The sequence below is a fragment of the Camelus dromedarius genome, chromosome 20 (assembly GCF_036321535.1).
Source record: "Camelus dromedarius isolate mCamDro1 chromosome 20, mCamDro1.pat, whole genome shotgun sequence".
NCBI classification, from domain to species: domain Eukaryota; kingdom Metazoa; phylum Chordata; class Mammalia; order Artiodactyla; family Camelidae; genus Camelus; species Camelus dromedarius.
In genome coordinates, this window is record NC_087455.1 from 12,199,282 (window position 1) to 12,213,120 (window position 13,839).

Genomic DNA, 13,839 nt, shown 5'->3' on the forward strand with positions numbered 1-13,839 from the left:
AGCATCCCTGAGAAGTAAGTGGGAGGCAGGTCTCAGATGATGGGGAGGGAGAAAACTGAGGCATCCCAAGAGGCAAGCGCCTTGTGGCAGAAAGAGGAATGGAACGAAGGCCTGGGGAGCCCAGAGGGGGAAGGCGGTGGAGGGTATTCAGCCTTAGGTGATACACACACCAGGGTTCAGGTCTCCCCAGAAGTCTGCTGAGAATAGGTTAGACGGTCTTGGGCAAGCAAGCTTGGCAGGCTTCATCCTGAAATGGGGGTGACAGCGCCCACTTCCCGGTGGTGAGAGGGGATGGAATCACGTGAGTGCAAATGCTCACACCTAGGACGTGCTCGGGAAATGTGCACCCTGAACTGTCCTGCTCCCCGCCTAAGGAGTCAGAGTGTGATGTGTGAGGCTAAAGCCAATTTCCTGTCCACACTGGACATTCTCGGTGACAGTGTTGTATTGAATCTTCTCCTCTTGGTAAAATTTTACATCACTGTTAGCCATGTGTCACACCGCTCTGGACTCAGATAGTGCGTGGTGACAGGTGACCAGCTTCCCATCGTCCAGCTGGGGACACCTGGTCCTGCTCTCCCTGCCCAGGGGAGGTGTCAGGAGGGGTGGCAGGTAGGGAGAGCTGCCTTCCATCGTGAGCAAAGCCTGGCAGGAGGGACAGATGTGTATTAAGTGCCTCCTTGGTCCCCAGCCCTGTGTGAACACCCACCACAGCCTCTCCTCAGCTCCACACAACAGTCTAAGTAAGATGTCCCCACGGTTCACTTGAGAAAACAGTGGCTCACTACAAAACGGGAGGTTATGCGACTTGCCCAAGGTCACATCGTGACCGAGGGGCAGAGCCAGGGTCCAAACCAAGGTCTTGGTGTCCCGCAAGCCAATTAAGATGTGTGGCCCCTGAGGCCAGAAACCCAGCACGCTGTAGCAGCAGGCTGACACACCCTCTTGCCCAATCTCTCAACTTGAGGCTGAAGAAATAGGCGCTCAGAGAAGTCAGGGAACAGTTTGGAGCAGCTGGAATCAAGCCAGGGACTATGCCTCAGGCCTTCTCCTCTGCCCCGCCTGCGGTGGCTCAGGAGGTGGGGTGTCCTGGGGCACTGACCACAGGCACACACTGGTCCTGCCTGGGGGACTGGGAACCCCCATGACTCTGAGCAGCTCAGCCATCCAGCCAGCTAAGCACCTACTGGCTGCCAGGCCTTGGGGGCACAGACCAGCACAGCACCTGGCCGTGCCCTCCAGGTAGGTGGGTGACAGTAGCCACGCAGCTGGGGCTGCAGAAGCTCAGGGTGCGACTTGCCCAAGGCCATGCTGTGCTTGGTGACTGAAATGGGACAAGAACCCAGAGCAAACCTGGTGTCTTTCCTCAACACAGCGTACCATTGGCCAAGGAAAGGGGGGACTCCAGCAACTAAGAGAGGGAACAGACCACGACAGTGTCATTTATTGTCCAAAATGGGACACTGTTGAGAGTGAAAGGGGCTTCTATTAATAATGACACTAGGACCACAGGCCTAACCTGGAGCACGTGGTCACACAACCCATGAGCCTGTGACGTGCCAGCCGCAGTAAGAGGGGCTTTCCCGGTGGCTGGATCGTCATGTCAGCCCTGAAAGGTGCGTGTTACCAGTGTTACATCTCCATTGGACAGGTTCAGAAACTGAGGCTCATCAGGGTAATAAAACCTGTTCAGAATCCCCGAGTTAACAGAGGGTGAGCGGAGAGAAGCTGCGTCCTGAGGGAGGAAAGGGAAAAGCAGGCCCACAGGCCACTGGTCCAGTCCCCTCGGCAGGGTCTATGGAGGTTCCTGTCCACTGCAAGTGGGCAGTGCTCCTGGCAAGTGAGGGAATAGGAAATACGTTCAGTCCTCCCCACAGAGAAGGAGCCGGCGGGCCGCCTCTGTGGGATGGGGACGGGGCAGAGAAGGCATCTTGCGTAGCCAGGGCGCCCCTCATTCCCGGCATTTCAGGGGAGACTGTGTGTGGCTTGGCCTGGCTGGGTGGTGGCCTCTCTGGGAGGCAAGCCCTCGGCTTCCTTTTTTTCCCTAAGTAGGTTTGAAAGCAACTAGTCCCGGTCTGAGGGCCAGGAGGGCCCTGAGGGCAGTAGCAAATGGAAGGGCCCCAAACTGGATGGGACCAGAACAGAGACAGGGAGGGCGAGGAGGTCTGAGGCCATTCTGGGCAGACCCGGCCGGACCTGGTCAGATCCCACCACGAGAAGCCACATCAGCTCCTCCACCTGTGGGGCTGGGAGGGGACCGGGGCATCTGCTGAGGCTCCCTCTCCAGTCCGTCCCTCGATTCTGGGGCCCTGGTGCCCTGCTCCCCTCCCTTCACCTCCCAGCCCTCTGCTTTCTAACAGGAAGTGCCTTCCTCTTTCTATGTTTCCCCCTTGGCTCATACCCAGCTATCCCCAGCCCGGAGTCAGGGTGACTTTCAGGAAACTGTCATTGTGAAAAACCCGAACCACTCCCAACCAGCTGTCCTAACCACCTGGGGTGAGGTGCCTGAGGTCTGGGCAGGCAGCGCGGCCGAGCCGTCAGGAGGGCCCCGACTAACCCAGGGGTAAGAGCCCACGAGCACTGCACCCTCCTCCCCAGACCGCCACCCCTCCCCTACACACACACACACACACACACACACACACACACACAACTGAGAGTTAAGTACCAATAACAGCTTCCATTTTTTCACCTGCTGAGCACCTAGGACGTGCCAGGCATTTTATACATATCATAATTAACTGAGTTGCTGCTCTATTAAATAGACCTCACTTTGTAGAGGGGGGGTTGTGTGTGCGCCCATTTTATAGATAGTAAAAATAAGGCTCAGAGACATGAGGTACCCAAGGCCACACAGCTAATACAAAAGCTAACAGGCTTTCCCAACCAAGAGGAGTGGTCAGGAGTGGCCCTAACAGGGGGGCTGGGTCCAAGGGGCCCCGGGAGAAGGAAGAGCAAAGACACAGAGGCTGGAAACTCGGCAGGGCCTGTGACATTCAAAACGTATGTGTCTTCCATCCCATGACTCCAAAGCCCTGCCATCTGTTATTAAATAAATAAGGTCACCATGACGCATTCGTGTTAATCATGCTTTGGTAGACGTTTTCTGGTAAATAAGAACCATAGCCCAAAGAAGAAATCTCATGTGGCAGAAATTCAGTACCATGACAGGTGGATGGAAGGGCCATTTTGCTGCTCCTGAGATGGCCTGTATGGGGGTGAAGCCCTGGTCAGGATTAATGCCTGGACCCTCTTGGCAATCTTGGTCCTTTGGACTTCTCCAAAGCCACTTCCAGGGCTGTGTGTCCAGCAGACACAGTGGCCATCTCCTCTGAGTGGACCCCAGCCAGAGACAACTCTGTATTCTGAGACTGTCTCTCTGTTCATTGAAAAGAGAGAGAGACCATAAGAAGAAGTTCACAAAATTCAACTGTGGTTACAATCAAAATAATCAAAGGCAAAACACATTGCCTCCAACTCCCCTTTGAAGCTATTTCACAAACTGAATTCCTTTCCTTTGACCAACTTTCCCAATCCTTGCATATTTACCTTGGTGGGGAGGCTGGTATCCCCCGTTCGTGGCAATGTCCACTCCACACATCCCCCTTGAACACCTCTCTGCCACACCCGGCTCACCTCCAGGACCAATAGCACCTTCAACACAGGTCCCAGCACGTGAGCTGAAATTCTCACAGTCACCCTCTGTAGAGGCCACTAGGCTCCCATTTTATAGATGAGAAAGCTGAGGCTCAAAAAAGTTAAGGGACTTGCTCAAAGTTCACAACTGACTAATGAAGAATCGGGCTGGTATTGAAGTCCAGGCTAGGCGGCCTCTGAGTCCAGGGCTCAGCCACCACCTGAGCAGCCCCTAGACGTTCGGTCTCATTAACAGTCAAAAATTATCGAGGCCCCCAGCACACTTCCATTTGTTGTGGGTTATATCTACTGCTATTTGCTCTATTAGAAATTAATTTTTTTCCAATTTTTAATGTTTATTAATTCACTTAAAATAGCGATAGACCCATTTCACATTAACATAAATATCTTTTTATGAAAAAAAACCCCTATTTTCCAAAATAAAACAAAAATTAGTGAGAAGGGTGGCACTGTTTTACATGAGGCAAACCTCCTTAATGGTGGGGTTCTGAGAAGACAGCTGGGTTTCTGCCTCTGTACACTCAGTCTTGTGTACTCTGCAGTTTGGATTAAAGTAGATGAAGAAAATCCTAAAATTGCACAGACCGCCCCCTGCAAGGGTTCCTGAAACAGACTTTAAGAATCACCGTACTGCATCACACGACCTCATTTCTGATGCTCCAAACCCAAGTCTCTAAAGGTGCACTTGTGCAAAGTCGACGTTTAATGTGTTTGTTGAGTGAATAAAGGAGCAAGTCCGAGGCAAAACTGGGGGAGGTGAAGGACGAATCTTAGGTCAACAAGCAGATTTAGGCTTCATCTGTGAGCTTCCACCATTGGGTCCCTGCCTTCCTGGGATGGAGACAGTGCTACCAGCATCTGGTGGGCGGAGCCCGGGGACGCTGTCCGACATCCTGCCAGACACAGGATAGCCCCATGCAGCCAAGCGTATCCAGCCCACAATGTGAACAATGCTGTGCAGTGAATAGAAGACACGCTCTAAGCTCAGAGGTGCTACGTTCAAATCCCTTTCCGGCCACTTTCTAATTCTGTAACTTGGGACAGAGGATGGGCTTTCCTTTTCTGTAAAATGAAGGGAATAAAGCGATCCTGCGAGATCGTTGGGAGGGTCCAGTGAGGGAGGGGGTGGCCTAAACTCGCCAAGTGAAGGCAGTGGTCTCCATTTCTGACTCAACCAAGCTAGTAGTAGCTACAGTGAGAGTAACCGTAAGCCTGAGATCCAGGTCTGCCACCAGCTGGCACTCTGCTGGCTGCTGGCTGAGCGGCATGGGTCTCTGCTTCTTCAGGAAGCTCACAGCCCAGCAGTCAGGTTAAAGTTCCCTGGCTGCAGCTATTTAATGTGAACTGGAACTGGAATGTTCGAAAATAAGTGGGTTTATGAGTAGAAAGGGTTGGGGGTTTTTTTCCTCTTTCTTCCCCCCCCCCCCACAAAAGAAACCTTTAGTGTTATTTTTTATGTCATTTTTTCCACCAAAAGGAGAAAGAGGGGAGGGGGAGTGAATTCAACTTGTTTAAAAAAAAAATGTAAATGATTGAATACGAACTCAAGTGCTCTTCATCACAGGCCTTAAGGGTGTTCTGGGCTTAAATCTAAATTTCCTACACATCAAATCATCTTCTATTGTGCGATTGACACTTGAAAAAGGCAGGTGCTGGATCTTTTGTAAAGTGAAGAACAGTCCTCTTTATTTGTCTGCTCTGAGCATCTGCACTTTTATGTTGTGTACAGCTGGACCCACCTGCAGGAGCCAAGTGCCCTCTAAGTGCTGATGGGTAGCATGTGTGTGTGGTGGATGGGGGCAATCAGAGAAGGCTTCCTGGAGGAGGTGAGATTTGTGGCCCACTTGTGAAAGTAGCCATCGGTAGGGGAGGAGGGAAGGCTATCAGAGCCAGAATGATGCATGCAAAGGCTCAAGGGCAAAAGCCTCAAATTGACCAGCCCTGGGGAAGCCTTGGAAAGACACTCCAAGCCCCCCCCCCCCCGCCCCTGCCCTAGGGCTGCTTGGCCTCCAGAGCGCTCAGGTAGAAAAGCCACTGGGCCAGGTAGAAATGAGTCGCAAAGGCTTCATCACCGCAGTTGCCCTTCAGTCTCTTCCTGGCCTGCTGCTGGGAAGCTGGGAGCCCTCCTTCTCACACAGTCCCCCATGCCCACCCACGCACAGCAGGAGGCCCCGGCCCTGCCTGATTCTCCACCCACCCCCACCCCAGCATGCCCCAGTCCCCCTACCCACCCCCAACTGGGGCGTCCTGGACAATGAACTTCCCCTCTGTGAGCCTCAGCCTCCTAGAGCTGAGAATGGGGTAGATGACATTTACCCTGTAGGGTCGTTGGACAGAACCATGAGGACAGTTCTAGACACCCTGCCTTGCACCCACTCTTTCTTAAGGAAAAGTGAGTTCAGCCCCCTACTCCCACACTCCCACCCCTTCCAGCTGCCTCCTCCATGGACCTCTGTCCTAAAGGGCCAAATGCCACCCAGTACCCCACAAGCTCTTCTGAGAAATCCTGCCTGAAACACAAACAGGGAGGGACTAGAGACTTAAAGCTTGTACTAGATCAAGTTGTTCTGATCAAGATGGGGATGGGGGGAGCAGACTTTGAACATCCCTCCCCTCCTGGCTGAACCCACCACCCCCAACACACATTCCCACAGATAATAACAAAAATCCCCTTGGCTAGGCACCGACAAAGCGTGGGGTCCTGGGCTGGGCATTAACACATGGCAATGCCTGTGCCCCTCCAGGAAGAAGCAGACACACATGGAAACCAGAGCTCAGAGATCAGTAGCTTGCCAAGAACTTCATGGCTAGCAGAGTTGGACTGCACGATCTGCCATCCAACTCCCTTCTTAACTACCCTGCAACCCATCACCACGTGCATTTCAGTCTCCCATTTGGGTTAGCACTAGAGTTTGGCCGACCTACACCTCTCCCCACCTCCTTCTCCTGTGTCCTCCTCTAGTGGAAAGCTGGGAAAACCAAATAACCAACTTCCCCATCTCCCATGCAGTTAGGGGTTACCATATGGCACAGCCCCGAAGGGTGAAATGTAAGCAGAAGTTTGCTGGGAAGTGGGGAGGCATCTGGGAAAGTTTATGACTTTCCTCATAAAAAGTAAACAGCCCCAGCTGGTGTGATCGCCTGCTCCTTCCTCCTGCCTGGCCAATGGGCATGATGCCTGGAGGCACAGCCGCCCTCTCGCCACCAGAAAGCTGCGAATCAACACACCAAGATGGCAGAACGGACAGATGGAAAAGCCTGGGTCTGGATGTCATTGCTGAGTTTCTGCACCAGCTCTTGGCTACCCACCTTCAGACCTCTTGTTTGGTGAGAAAAAATAATCTCTTCATTATTTAAGCTGTTAGGGGTTGAGTTGTCTGTTATGTGTTGCCCTGTGCATTCTTAATACACTATTCAAATTGGAATCCTACACTCCAACCAAAACACATACCTACCCCTAAGCACCACCCGAGCACCATCCCTGAACACGATTGCCCCATATAATAAGCCCCCCACGTCCCGCATTGCACCAAACAGCACCCCAGCACCTAGTATATATGCACACACTTAAACCTCATGCTTTTCTCCACAGGGAGCTGAAGGGCTCATACTACCATACACTCCCCTGACGCATCTCCCATCTCCCATGCCTCTACCATCATGCAGTTCCTTTGGGAAAAGAACCGATTTCTCCAAAAGGCCAATGAGAGTCTAGTTTTGTTTCTATTTTCTGAGTTAGGACAGATTTCTCTATCAACCCAAGATCACGCACCCCTCCCACAATGCAGAGAAATTCTCCTCTGCAGGAAAAACAAAAACAAAAAACAAAACAAACCTTTTGCCTTCTCTTTAAGAACTTTATTTCAAAACCCTGGACCATGTCGATCATTTGACAAACATGGTGTTGGGCAATGTCTCCAGGGGCCAAAAAAGACTCAGGGAACATCCCGCCATCAGGGTGAGCAACGGGAGTTACAGAGGACTTTGAAGTGGCTGGGTGGGCTCACTCACTGGGCTGGGGAACGGAGGAATGGGAGAAGGAGGGAGAATCCAGGCACTCAGACACAGCGCCCTTCTCTCTAGGGCCACCACCCTGAAGATGGCAGGATATGCTGCCGCCCTTGAGGTGTGATAGCAGGAGGGTGGTGCCAGCCTCACCTGACCAGAGCGTCTCACCACTAGACACCCCACCCCTTCAGATCCAGATCCTGACCTTCTACCCATTGACAGTGCAATTGTGTCACCCCACCCACAGCTCTGCCTGCTAACAGAGAACTGGCCTGTGGGCACAGACCCAGGCCAGAAAGCCCCCAAGAAGGGGCTGGAGACCAGGACAGAACCAGGGCAGAATCCCAGTACCATCGCTTCCTACTGGCACGATCTTGGGCAAGTGACTAACTTCCCTGTCTCAGTAGGAGGGAGGTGTACCCCTGTCTGACAAATTGGGAGCTGGAGACTCCAGGTTAAAAGGTCTTACCCAGTTATAATCTCCATCTATGGATTAAAGGTAGAAAAGGTGTATAAATTAAAGCTGACACCAGGATTCCTCTGAAGGAGAGAGCTGCTTTGTGGGGAGGGGGAAATTGTAAGCACCTTAATAGGTACTTGTGAGGCAGGGTGAGACTGGGAGGTGCTCCGAAGAAATTATCGGTACAAGGAAGGTGTTTTGCCTTAGAAATGGATAAGACTTGGGCGTAAGCAGGGGAGAAGGGGTGCGAGGGAGAAGACGGGCTCCTCCCTGTGAGCCCCAGAATATCTTCGGGAGCATCTCCTGAAGTTTCAAAGGCTTGAGGACTTGGCGTGTGCAGAGCAAAGAGATGGTCTAAGACTCACACTGGGGTTGATGTAGTGCAGGATGGGGCTCCACCTGGAAGTAACAGAAGTCGGGGGAGAGCTTTGTATTTCCATGGGCAGAGGGAACGGAAGGTTTGTGACCTGGAAGACCAAAAAGCAAGGAGGGCATGGTTGACCCTAAGGAAAGAAAACAGCGTGTGGAAATTGGAGAAATGGAGGCAGAATCCGAAGAGGCTGGGGAGATGGACCTGGAGGTGCCCGGGTCGGGGCCATGAGGACCTCCTGACGGTGGCTGTCAAACTTTGCTTAACCACAGCCTGTGGTTGGAAATACTTGTTACACAGTGACCCAGAATCTACATGTAGAGAGTGACCTGTGCACACACACACACACAAACACACACACACACACACACACACACACACACACACACACACAGAAAAAATAGAGGAGATGGATTGGGGTTTGAGTGTGTCCCTGGTAATTTCACCTGGATCTTAAGGGGCAGGATGGCCCCCAGTGACATCTGGGATTCGTGGCCATAGCACAAAGCCCACACTCAGAATCGTCTGTCCCCCTCCCCTCCCTCAAACTCCGTCAGAGGCGAGGTCTCTATGTTTGCCTTTGTAACTGTGTGTCAGGCATCTGTATCTGGGGGTCTGGGGGACCTAAGTCTATACGTCTCCCTTTCCATGCCTGTAGATCTGTGTGTCCCTATGTCAGTCGGTCAAAGTGTACCCCTGCAGGCCACGGGGAAAGAAACATACCCGCCTGTGTGAGGCTTTCCAGGGTTCTTTCTTCATGTTTCCTGGATCCTCTGTGTCGTGGGTCTAAGAGAAGCCTGGGCAGAATTCTCGCTTCATTCTGGAATCAGAAAACCTCAGAGCTGGAAAAGACCTTGGAAATACCTTGGCCCAAATACCTTGGTTCTCCTTTTAGAAACGGGGGAAATTGAATGCACATTACAGGCGGGCAGAGAAGCTGTGAGGAAGGAGAAAGGGCACAGAGTCAGAAGTTCTAGAGTCGTGCCACCCCATACAGCAGCCACTAGTCTTAAGTGCCTGCCAAGTCCTAGAAATGCGATGGCAAGTCCAAACTGAGATGTGCGTGAGCATAAAATACACCATGGATTTCAAAGACATGAAGAAAAAAAAAAGAATATGAAAAAAAGAAAGTAAGATTGCTCAATAATGCTTATATTGATTGCATTTTAAATGATTATGGATATACTGGGTTAAAATATATGACTAAAATTAATTTTACCTATTTATTCTTCAAGTCAAAAATTTTTTTAATTTATTTTTATTTTTTTTAATGTAACTACTGGAATCCAATTATATATGCAGCTCCATTTCTGAGTCATTTTCTATTTATATTTTGCTTTATATTTCTGTGGGACACATGGACTTAGAATCTTGCACCAGACATTTAACTTCTCTGAGCCTCAATTTTCCCCACCATAAAATGGGGGTCATCATGCCTGTCTCTTGAGGTTATTATGAGGATTATTTGAGAGAGCATATGAAAGTACTTTTAAATCACAAGAGCTATTCAGATGAGGGGGTGGGCGGTAATAGTGGTGGTGGTGATGGTTGCTACTCAGATTGTAGCCAAGAGGAAAGAATGAAGGACTTAATAATTTGACTTACAGGCAAACATACATAAGGCCAACCCTGGAGGGTAGGCAAGGATATGGACCCCTGATCACCATGGTTTCAGTGCTGGAGAATGATCGCCTCACCCCAACCCCATCCCAACTCCATAGATTTATTACCCAAACCAACCTTTTCAAAAGCCCAAACCACCACATTCTTGCTCAGCAAGTGGCTTAGGAGCCAGACCACGTCATCCTTACCAGCCACAAGTCCCAGCCACTCCTTCAGCCTCTCTGATTCAGGGGCTGTCTCCTTCCAGGGTAGCATGAAGCTTTCTTCCCCAAGCCAGCCATCCTTAGGTGGGTGGACCACTCCACATCTGAGTAATATTTCCCAATGATGCTTTTCTCTGCCTTTTGCCAGAGATCCAGGGCCCCAAAGTTTCCAAAAACAGGGAGATGGCCCCAAATTTGGCCTGGAGGGGATCAGCCCCTTCCTGAGACCATCACCCAGGGCCATCCCTGTTGCAATGGTGGTCTCGTAACAATTGCTTACAAACCTGGTTAGGCAAGTTGCTTTTGCGTGATGGGGCTATCTTGAGTAAATAGCATCCTATGTCCCCTGCCGGTCACTTGCTCAAGACATTGCTGGACATTGCATTAGAGTCACTGACACACAGAGTTTTGAAAATGAAAACAGGCCCTCTGGCTTACGATCAGATAGCATTTAACTCATTCGTGATTGCGCCAGGGTTTCCCAAGGCTCCGGGGCCACAGAATGGATCTTGCCACAGTGCAAGGTTAGTGGGGACAGCTGGAGCCTCAGGCCACCTACACGATGAGGCTCCCAGGAGTGAACAGGCCAGTTGGGGTCTGCATCACCTGGGCCCCAGGAGCCCCCACGTGGGCCTCTGGGGCTATTCAGCCAAACCTGAGATCCAGGTTCAACCCGTAGGGGGCTGGCATTGGTGGGGTAAGTGTTGTTCCAGTCCATCAACTTTGCCCCTTATTCTGGAGACCTTTCCTGATGCCAGAGGTCTTGAGTTAGAAGGGATAGATAAGATGTATTTCAGGTCATCTATTTGTATGTAATAAATCAAGTCAAAACATAGCAGCTTAAAACAATCGTGACTTCTCACAGATCTGCTGGTTGGCTTGACAGTTACTCTGCTGGTTTTGTCCAGGTCCATTGGACGGTCAGCTGGAGTGGAAGGTCCAAGATGGCCTCACTCAGTTCTCCTCCATGTGGCCTCCCATCCTCCAACCGGCTGCCTGACACGGGGGTCTCAGGAGAGCACCCCAAGGGGTGAAGGTGAAAGCCACGAAGCATCTGAGCCGTGGTCTCCAGAATTCACTTCCACCACGTACTGTAGTCAAAGCAACTCACAAAACCCAGGTCCGGTTCAAGGAATCCCAAAACAGAATCTACTTCTTGATAGGAATTGCTGAAAATATATTTTTCAATCTACCTCAAGGTGAAGAAATACAAATGGCTCCCTGGAACTTACCCCACCATTAGAAAATAATTTGGCAAAGTTTTATCTTTTAAATTAAAAATCCAAACTCCCAGGCTGACAAAGATCTTTTCTCGGACCCTTGGGCGCGCGTACAAAGGTGAGACGGGCTCCCCCCGGGTTACACTGAGGGCAGTGCTTCTTGGCCCTGGCTGAACACTGAAGTCTCTTGAGAGGCATTTCCAAGTCCCAGCCTCCTGGGCCCCACCGGGACCTGCTGAATGAGAACCGTGGTCAGGAGTGGGGCAGTGGGAGGATTAGGCCTGGGGATCTGCATTTTCGAAAGTTCTTCCAGTGATTCTGATCTCCAGCCTGGGCGAAGAACAGCTAAATGAGCTAACAAGCTCTAAGGGAAATAAGAGCATGGCAGGAAGTCTAGAAATATGGGATATGGGCCCCTCTTTTATAGACAGGTTTCTCTTTAATCGAACCGAACAGGTCACTGCTGGGGCTACCAGAGTCTAACACTGGGATCTGGAGTGAGCAAGACTCAGTTCCTGCTCCCAAATTATAGCTGACATTCACCACGTGAATTCCCCTGTTCTGTAGACTTTCCGTGCCTTAACTCATTCACTCTCCACAGCTCCGTGGGGACTGTCACGAGCCCCAGTTGACAAACAGGGAAACTGAGGCTCAGAGCAGTCATGTGGTTTGAACCCAGTCACACAGCCGATAAAGAGTTGGAATTCAAACCCAGGCCCCCGTAACATCTACAACACCTGTCTCGTTCAGAGCACACCATCCAGGTCCACTACGTCAGGCCACAAGCACACCGGGCAGAGAAAGGAAGGGGCCTGGAGTTAGGGGTCGCTGGCCCTTTTTAAACTAGTGGTTCGCAACTCGGTTTGCATATTAGAATCACCTGGGGAGCTCTGTCCTACCCTCAAAGATCGTATTCACTTGCTCTGGGTGGGGCCCAATCATGGAAGTTTTTTAAAAACTCCCCCGAGTGAATTCTAGTGCGCAGCCAGCACTGAGAACTTAGGCTGGGTGAGAATCCCCCACTCTCAGTAAGGAGGATGGTGGCCCCAGTATCAGCAACACCAGTGACCACCATATCCCACGGACTTCCCAGAAATCAAACAAGCTTAAGCCAAAGGGGGCCTTCCCAATCGACCCGACAGATGTTCCCAGCAGCGGCTGTGCGCCAGCAACAAGCGGGTACCTTGGAAAAGATCCTCACGCCCACCCAGATATTCTGATTGAGTTGGTCTGGGACAGGGCGGAGCATCTGTGTCTCATTCCCATTCCCCAAGTTAATTCTAATGTGTACCTGATTTGGGAACTCCTGATCCACCCCTAGACAGTCAGTTAACGGAGGAAGAAGACAGGGCTCAAAGAGAATTAACTTGCCCACGGTCACACAGTGTACTTGCTCCAGAGAACGGGCTGGAGCCCCAGCTCCGGGCCAGTGCCATTTCTATGCTGTAGCCCATAGCGTTTGCAGAAGTATTTCACATGTGTTACCTAGTCGGTCTATACCTTGCCACACTGTGTTGCTTCCTGCCACCATCCTCTCATTTCACAGAAAACGAAACCAGAGCCCAGAGAAGAAAAGTGACCAGCCCAAAGCCACACGATGGCAGAAACCAGGTAAGAACTCAGGTGTCTGACTGCAAACAGGGACATGGCCGCACCTCCAGATGCCCGCGGCCAGTCTCCTGACTAAGTTCCACCAGCACGTAGGGTTCCCCTGAGCCTCGACACTATGAGCTGAGTTTGGACACCCTGTCACCACCAGCAGCACCAGGACAGGCTGTGCAGGAATCCCCTGATGAAAGTTGCCAGATGCGCTGGAAGTTCTACTCAGTGATCACCCCTCACCCGCTACCCTTTACTCGCTGAGCTTTCCTGTTGACAACACACGTCTGCATCTATTGTCTCCAAGGTGTATTTGTGACAATCCCTATTTTACCAACGGGCAGACTGAAGCTCAGAGAGCTTTTGAGACTTTGCCCCAGAACCAAAGCTAGACCCAGAGCCAGATCTGTGGGCTTTGAGTCCAGTGCTCGGTCCACCTGAGGCCAGTGCCTGCGGCCTGGGCGTGGGACCTCCTGCTTTGTGCTTTGTGGAAGTGTTTTACACCCACCTGGACAGAAGGCCAGCAGAGCTTATAAACAGAGGTCAGGATGTAGGGGAGGAGTGAGCAGGGCAGGTACAATGGCTTGACCTCTTCTGGTTTCTGTTGCCAAAGACAGATGTTCCCTCAGGTGGTGGGAGCAGAAAGCAGACCTCACGTGTGAGTTTAGGTGGAGCCCAGAGCAGCCAGGTGATTTCCAC

The 13,839-nt window shown here is 51.3% G+C and overlaps 1 long non-coding RNA gene across 3 annotated transcripts; it reads right to left on the reverse strand.

Moving 5' to 3' along the window:
• Positions 1–7,503: 7,503 nt before the first annotated feature.
• On the reverse strand, positions 7,504–12,958 carry LOC116148937 (uncharacterized). Of its 3 annotated transcripts, none has more exons than XR_010376956.1 (3): positions 12,833–12,958; positions 9,219–9,432; positions 7,504–8,592 (listed from the first exon to the last, which is right to left on the reverse strand). It is a non-coding gene; the product is annotated as an uncharacterized LOC116148937 (long non-coding RNA). The 3 variants fall into 3 exon arrangements; XR_004132538.2 differs by lacking the exon at positions 12,833–12,958 and adding an exon at positions 10,307–10,612 and having other exon boundaries at positions 7,504–8,524; XR_010376955.1 differs by lacking the exon at positions 12,833–12,958 and adding an exon at positions 10,307–10,612.
• Positions 12,959–13,839: the final 881 nt, after the last annotated feature.